This window comes from Nestor notabilis, unplaced genomic scaffold (assembly GCF_000696875.1).
Source record: "Nestor notabilis isolate BGI_N333 unplaced genomic scaffold, ASM69687v1 scaffold1508, whole genome shotgun sequence".
Classification (NCBI taxonomy): domain Eukaryota; kingdom Metazoa; phylum Chordata; class Aves; order Psittaciformes; family Psittacidae; genus Nestor; species Nestor notabilis.
This window is the reverse complement of record NW_009940369.1, coordinates 19,623-27,683: the sequence shown is the minus strand read 5'-3', so window position 1 is coordinate 27,683 and position 8,061 is coordinate 19,623. Positions and strand designations below refer to the sequence as shown.

General features: G+C 40.7%; 1 pseudogene; it reads left to right on the top strand.

Moving 5' to 3' along the window:
• The first annotated feature begins 3,142 nt into the window (after window positions 1–3,142).
• On the top strand, window positions 3,143–3,412 carry LOC104410204 (annotated as a pseudogene).
• The last annotated feature ends 4,649 nt before the right edge of the window (window positions 3,413–8,061 follow it).

The window sequence follows — 8,061 nt, the reverse complement described above, 5'->3', positions numbered from 1 at the left end:
TGGACCTGCACCAGGTCCCAAGGGCCTGCAGGAGGTGTGGTTTTGTGGACCTTTCTCTCAGTAGCATAGCAACTGCCATCGCTTCCCACTGCTCGGTCCCCTCAGCTGTGCTGGATCAGGAGCTGAACCCACTTTAAAAACATGCAAAACGGGAGAAGTTGTAGGAGGCTTTATTTATAGCTGGGATCTCTCTGTTCTCTGTGCAGTCCTTGGGACTGGTGTAACCAGGGAGCACCTGGAGAACAAGTCACTTGGGACAACAAGTGGGGAAGAGGAAGGGAGGGGAGAATTGGGAGAAAGGTCTGCTGGTTCCTGGCTTCAGGGTTCAAGCACACATTCAGCAGCAGCCCTGTAAGTGCTTTCAGCCCAAATGCTGATGGAGTACAGCTTCAGTAATGAGCTGCAGTCGGGGGAGTAATCAGTAATTAGTGAAGTCCTTTCAGTTTCCCTCTCCTGACCAGAGAAGAGGAAAGGGAAAAGTCAAATTTAAGCAAGGGCGTGGAATTTCCTTTGCCATTTCTATGCTCTGATGCTGCCTCTAATGATTCAAGGAGCTGACCTGCAGCATCTTCAAGCCAGCGCAGTGGCATGCACAGGGCAGTGAGTGTTGTGCTTCTATGACAACAGCCCCTCGTTCTGTGGAAGTATCACTTGATCTTATTTTCTGCATTGTGCTTCTAACAAAGCTGCTCTAGCTGGCCACGTTCTGCAATTGCTTTTTTAACTGACATCTGAAAGTCACGTTTGTAGCCAGGTACACTCTTGATTATAGCAATCTAGGGGGGTTAATAGAAGCAGCAGTGTTTCATTTAAAAGATCAGCTTGGAGTGTGTGGATGGATTCTGTGAAGGCAGGGGTAGAAAGAAGATATTGATTCCGGTGTGATTAGTGGAATACTTCTTTGTGAAAGGTCTGCCTCTGCATCTTTAAATGGCCAGGCTTCAGGTGATGAGGGCATCTCACTTTTTCAAGCCTCTGTGAGTGGAATGGAGAAGCAGAGATTTCTTTTATTATGGTTCTTTTTTGTCCTTCAGCAAGTGCATGTATGTTCTTAATGGCATTTCTGGAACTTATGTATGTGTATGGGGAGGATACACATACTCAACTGGATAACTTCTTAATGTCTTCTAGCTCGGTGACGTTACAGATCAAACAAATAATCTGGATTCATAATTTTTGCATCTGAGATTTCCAACACTTCAGCTGAGGCAGTGAGTGCATTGGCCTGAGTGTGTGTGTCAGTTGGATGTTGAATTCTTCATTTTAGAAATTCCTGTTATAAACCACAAAACATGGGTAGAAGAGCCCTTTTCTGATCCACCAGTGAGAAGAAAATCTGTACTTGTCTTTTCTGGAGTGCTTGCAAGGACTGTAGTCTTACTGAAGAGCAGCTCAAGTTCACAAGAGTGTGGATCAGAAATGTGTTGTGTCCTACAGAATCACTTGTGGGACGGTTTTACTGCAGTTAGTGCAGCTGTTGCCTATTGAGCTACTCATAAAGTTCTTCAGAAACTGTCCTTGTTATTACAAGCTGTGAACAACGGGTCTGCTGCACCAGCCCTCTTCTGTGTGAGAAAGCTGCACGTGTTTAATCGGAGATAAACCATCGTGCATACTTTACTGAAGGTTAAGCTGGCTTGGTTTTGGTTTGTTTTCCCTCTGCTGGGAATTTAAGTCAAACTGGCATCCCTATTTAAATTGCCTTTGGTCAGCATTTTGGTTTGTAACTGTTTAAGCACAGTGACTTTTGAGCTGTTTGGTTAGTTTTTAGTGGGTGAGTGAAGTCCTGTGTGCAGGTGAGACTTGCTAAGAAGGAAAGTGTTTGGGCACATCATGAGAGTAGGTATTGGTGGGAGTTTTGTTCCCAAAGGTGCCCATGAATGAGTTGAGGGGAAAATTAACTTGTTTCTTTGGTTGCCAGGGGAAGAAGAGGCTCTGGTCTCCACTCGGTGCTTTCTGACACTGCACACAAGTAGAAGATGCCTAGTTTGGATGAGTAGCTGCTAATCAGACCTGTGCTGTCATTGCTGCAGCTTGCCAGCCTCATGACTGATTATGAGGAGCTGAGACCTCTGCTTGTTTGTTGTGGGGTTAGATTCTGAAACAGCATTAGAGATTAAAAGTGTGGTATATCTGTTAAAATGTAAAGTTTCCTTTTTCTACTCTCTTATAGTAATTTGGTCTGTGTAGCTTTCTTCTGCTCTGTACAAGATGAAAAGTCAGGACCCTGCCTTCTCCCACAGAGTGTCTAAGCTGCATACATTAAAGCATCCAGGGCTGCTTATTGGGTTCTACATGTCTTGATACTGCAGATTCCACAGTGTTTTGATTTCTGAATGCAGTTTGGTGTCACAAAGAGGAGCAGGGATCTCTGAGGCTGCATCTTCCCCTGTCCCCACCCACTGACATCCCCAACTCTCATGTCCCCATAATAAAAAGGGATAATTTACCTGTTCCAAAAGCTGCCTGCAGCCCCGCTGAGCCCTCATGTTTTATGCAGGTACTGTTTATTTTAAGTGCAGTCTTGAGAGTAAGTAGGTGTTGGATGGGTTCAAAGTTTTCAGCTGAAATTCTTGGTGTTTCATCTTTTCCCATTGCTTGTTTTTTTTTTACTTCTGTAAATGTTGAGGACACAGCTTTTCTAAGGATAAAATAGTGGTGGTGCTTGTGCTGGAAGTACAAATTTTTCCCTAGTAGTCCTAAATGGAATTGTTTAGGTTTACCTGCCTTGGAGGCTGCTTACTGAGTTGCATAGTTGGATGCACTGTCAAAGATTTTAGTTCTTGGTTCCAGTACTCCAATTTATAGGAGCAACAGAAGTGGCACCCTGCCACAGGAGTAAAGAATGCTGTTTCCCCACCAGTATTTGAACAATCTACTGTCTGTTGCTCTTTTAAACACAAAGTGGTGCAACAGGTTTGTTTCCTGGGTTTGGAAATCCTACCAGAACAAGTGGATAATAGAATTTTAAAGCCAGGATTTCAAAGAAGATTTCAAGGTGTGTTCTTCTCTATTCAGCTGATATAGTGGTTATGATACTGGAAAGAAGAGAGAGAAGCTAAACATATGGTACACAGTTAAGAAAAACAAATGCTGAACTGCTCTTAAATCTGTTCTTTTTCAATGTTTGTCATTTTCTTAGATGGCTTCAGTAACAGATGCCAGATACAGGCAGAAAGACACTTCAGATCAAAATTTTGATTACATGTTCAAACTCCTCATCATTGGTAACAGCAGCGTGGGTAAAACATCCTTCCTCTTCAGATACGCCGATGACACTTTCACACCAGCCTTTGTTAGCACAGTAGGAATTGACTTCAAAGTGAAAACAGTTTATAGGAATGACAAGCGGGTGAAGCTGCAGATCTGGGTAAGTGCCAGTGTTTATATTAATCCCAGCAAAGATATGATGGTAAGAAATATCTTGTTTGGAAGTAGCTTTTTGGATTAATGTAGATTTTGATTGTTTATAAGTTTTGTGTGGCTGTGTATCATTTGTATCCCTGCAGTATAGCTGAATAAGTTCTTGTTGTGTTGCTGTCTCGCTCAACTGGTGGGGCTCCTGATCTGCTCTTAGGCAGCTACTCTACGTTCTGAGGAGTCAGTGTACTGTTAAACTGCAACAAACCCAAAGCAGGCCTGGAGTCCTTCAGTAGCACTTTCTGAGCGAGTGCTAGTAGGTGAAGAAATACAGTGAGCACTCAGTGAGTGAACCCTATGCATAGCTTCTACTATCAGCTTATGTCATCTGAATAAGATAGTTGCAACTCCTCTACCTGCTCAGCAGTGCCAAGCCAGTGCACTCCATCCTTCCAGGATTCCTCAGGGGGAAGACAGAGGTGTGCTTCAAACCATCTCTGCTGACGTGACTTCTTGGTGAATCCAATGGGAAGAGGATTTGTTCAGGTAAGGTGGAGGCTCCCTCTGCTCAAACACCTTTGTCATGGAACCCTTTCAGCCTTTTTGAATTACAGCATCCCAACCTAGTTTCAACAAAAGAACATTCCTGAGCTGCAGAGTGGCAGACCAAGGCTAAGCGATTGTCAGTAGCTCATGATGTTCCTTTTTATAGAAAGCAAGTGTTTTCTTTTATTCTACTTATTCGCAGATGACTTAAACCCTACAATGAAAATGCAGTTTATCCTGATGGTGCTTAAACCCTCTGTGCCTCAGTAAATTACTCAGTGTATTTAAAAACCCTATTCTCAGTTTGCTGTGTTTTAAAGTATCATGGGGCTCCAGCTGGAATTCAGTTACAGACGTTCTCCTCTTCTGTTTTGCATGAAAAGAAAACATCTCAAACAAAAGATGTGAAGCTAATATTTTCTTAAACAATTTCAAAGGAGTGATCTTACTGACTCGAAATAGCTGCCTATTTAGTGGCTTCTCCCACAGGTTAAGCTTAAGTCTTGAGGATGAGTTGAAACTAGGGCATTTCTACCCAAATCCTACCCCAGCTAAGAGCATAGTCTTCTAATTGATCTAGATACACTTGATATGTAATTAATCTTTAACTATTACATTGAAATGGAATATTATAGTATTAATTTATTGCGATGCTCTCAAATAGTCACAATAAATTACTGAGAATCTAAAATTAGGAACTTTTTTTTTTACTGCAGCAATATGATTCATTTCAGATCTGTGTTGCCAGATACAAGATACAACAAAATATTTACTCAAAGATCCTTTTTATGTTGCAGAATTTTGGCATTGAAACTAATGTAGATAATCTGACATGAAACTGGTTGATTTAATTTAGAGTTCAGGGAATAAAAGATGTTTGTACTTCAGGCCTCCTAACTAAGCAACTAAAGATGATTTCCACCCAGTTTGTCCTTCTTAATCTTGGAACACGACATTTTCTAGGAAGTTGCATAAAAGCAAGGCAGAAAACACCATGACATAGTTGGATTTTTTGCAAAGACACTGGGATTAAAATGAATTAAGCAATAATCTTAATTAAATGTTTGAAGGCTTTGGGGGAGAAAAGGCTTTAATAGCCTGGAACTACTTATGAAAAGAGATGTCAGGTGGATTCCTTGGACGGTGCTATCTAGAGGAGATGTAATATTGGAGTTACCAACGCCACTGTTGGTTTAAAATTTATTTTCAATAAAAAGTTCATGTAGATATTTGACTTTTTCCAGAGTGACTGGTGTTCTTTTTGTCTCTCTTTCTGTGCTCCTTGCATGGATCCCTGATGTGAGTCATGATTTAAGGGCCTTAATAAAAACATGAAGTGTGTACCTCCATAAACCCCACAGTATTTGAACTTGTTTACCTCCTGCCTATCACGAGACTAAACTTGTAATGTCAATGTATTCTTTGGGGTACATGTAGTGGGAGCAATTAGCATATCAAAACTATGTGTTCCTGTGTGCAGGAACAAGAGTTTTCTTACCAATCTGTCTTCCAATTGCTTTTAAACATAATTTCCAGCTGCTCTGGAGTTTCTGTGAGTGTGGGACCCTGCGGCTCCATTGAACACTTTGCTTTGACTTACAGCTTCCCAGTTACATTGACTTTTTGATTCTTTTAATTATGCTCTCCCTAAGCTTGATGTTAAGTCTTACCTGAATCAGGTTTAATATGAAACTAATGTGAAACTAAGTGATGAAGGAGAAGGTAGAAGTGGTTAAATTAACCACTTCAAATGTCTTCATAAAATCCAGAGAGGAGCACTTCCAGGAACTTCTAATATTCTCTGCTCCATGGAGCCAGGTCTCTTTCAGTTCATGGGTGCTTGTGGAGCTCTTGAGTGTATGCAGCTGTGGCACACTGGAGGTGCTCAAGGGCTGTGCATAAATAACCTTGTTTTGTGTCCTACAGCCTCAAGGTGGGAAGGAAATCACTGCTGCTGTGTTGTGATCCAGAGAGATCAGTGGGGCTTTCTGCACTGAATTTTGCCTGTGTTGAACAAAAGAGCAGAATATTGGGATGTAGGACCTCAGCTGCAAAGAGCTCCTTGGGTTTTATTAAAGCTAAGAAAAATTCACAGCTCTTCAAGTACCAAGTGGCTGCTGTAAAGACTGACAGCATGTCGTTGTGTCAGTAAATGTCTTTCTGGCCTGTCTTGTGGTTAGTATCTCCAGTAGAAACTGGTGAGTGTTTTTAAGCTAGAGATCTAGCTGTTGTGCTTGTGCTGAGTTTAAGGAAGTCTGGCTTGTGAGTCAGGATTTGACAAGCTGTCAAATGTAACGATCAAAAAAGAGTTCTGCTTCATTTCATTTTGACGTTGTTAGTGGGCCTCTTGCTTTGACATTAACACCTCAATCACCCACGTTGATATTTTAATAAGAGTCCAATCAGGTGTACTAGTGACCTCGCAGCCTAGAAAATTATCTGCTTTGAAAAGACTTGAGTATCTCTTGAGTTTGAGAGGAATGCAGCATAGCAAAGATACTTATGGTGGTTTTAGAACGATAGCACAAAATAGCAAAATGGTCTGGAGAGGGTTTATGTAGAATAATGTTTTGTAGTTGTATTTTTTCTTTAAAGAACTCCAAGATTAGTTGACTGTTTTAATCTCAAGTCTTTTCTGTCTTGTTTGGGTGTGGTAAAGAGAATAAGGGACCTTTGCTGAGAAAGTTCATTTTGTAGTTGGATGAGGTTTAGTAATTTACACATTACTTATGTAAATATGTTTACCTATTATATAGATATTCTAATAGGTACATAAATGTAATTTTTGGATTAGAATTCATTTATGCTACTGTTATCTGTAATAATACTTTCATATACTTGTAAGGAGCCAGTTTATAATCTCTCTCTGCATTTGGGGTGTACGTGTTGATTATTTCTTTCTTGACCAACAATTTCATATTCCTGGAATTACTGATTACTGATTACTGAAGGAAAGCCATTGTATTTTCAGCTAGGTATGTTTTTTTATTATAAATAAATCTCAAAGGTAGCATTATTATATTTTTAGCAAATGCACACAGTTAACACTCAATGCAGTGTTCAGGTTGCCTAGCAGCTAGCAAAGGCCACTTCGTCCACATCCAGGTGGAAGCAGGGTGAATGAATAAAAGTGATTTGGTTTTCAGGGGGGAGCAATGTGAGATTTCTTTTTCTCTTTCCTCCTTCTGTGTGTTTGTGTGTCTCTTGGTGGTAAGTAATAATGGTGGGAATAACAGCAGAACGCTTGAGCTACATAGTGTTGAGGTTAACTGCTGAGGGGCAAACTCTGGTCCTTCATGCTTGCCCGGTTTAAGTTAATTCCATGAACTTTTTGACTAGTAACACAAAGTTGCTGATGGGAAATCGTTGGCAGTGTTTAACCCAAACCACTTGCATGCCACAACACTTTGCACACCACACAGTATGTGCTTTGTGTGAGGAATTTCATTAGACTTTCATTATACTTGTGTACAGCACCCTACACAATGGAGTCTCATTTTTGTTGCACGTACACATAAGCATACATTTGATTAATAATAAACATAACTAAATGCAGGACTTGGCAGCTGATGTTACAGTTGAACACTACTTTCAACCCCCTTTGTTAAAGACAAATAGAGGTTAAATTTAACTCCAGGTTAAAAGGCAAACAGGATGTGATGTTCAGGTGGAGACAGCATATTTAAACTGCAATATTTTTCTTTGAAGGTGCTGCTTCTCAGATTTAAACTGCTAGGGATAAGTACAGCTTTTTCTTTCCCATTAATAAAATGTTCCCAGGGCGGAACTGCTGAAACCTGGAAGGGTTTGTGATTAGCTGTAGTGGATGTCTTGAACCACATGTTACAGCTTTCAGGCACAGCTGAGAAGAGGGTGCAAAGCAACAGTGCTCTGTTTTTGTGGGAAGGATCTTTATGAACAGGGATATGACAACTGCTAACTATGCTGAGTGGCATTCACCATTACTAACCAGAGAAAGTCCAAACCACACTAAACCCCAAGCTGTGTAGCTGTCCAGAAGGGAAATAAGCAGTGTTTTAAAAAGCTCTTTGTATCTGTTGTCACCCAGATAACAGGATGTTACTGTGCAGCTTGCCTCATAGGGAAGGGATTCAGAGTAACAACACTGGTAACTAAGATTATTTTTTCATTTAA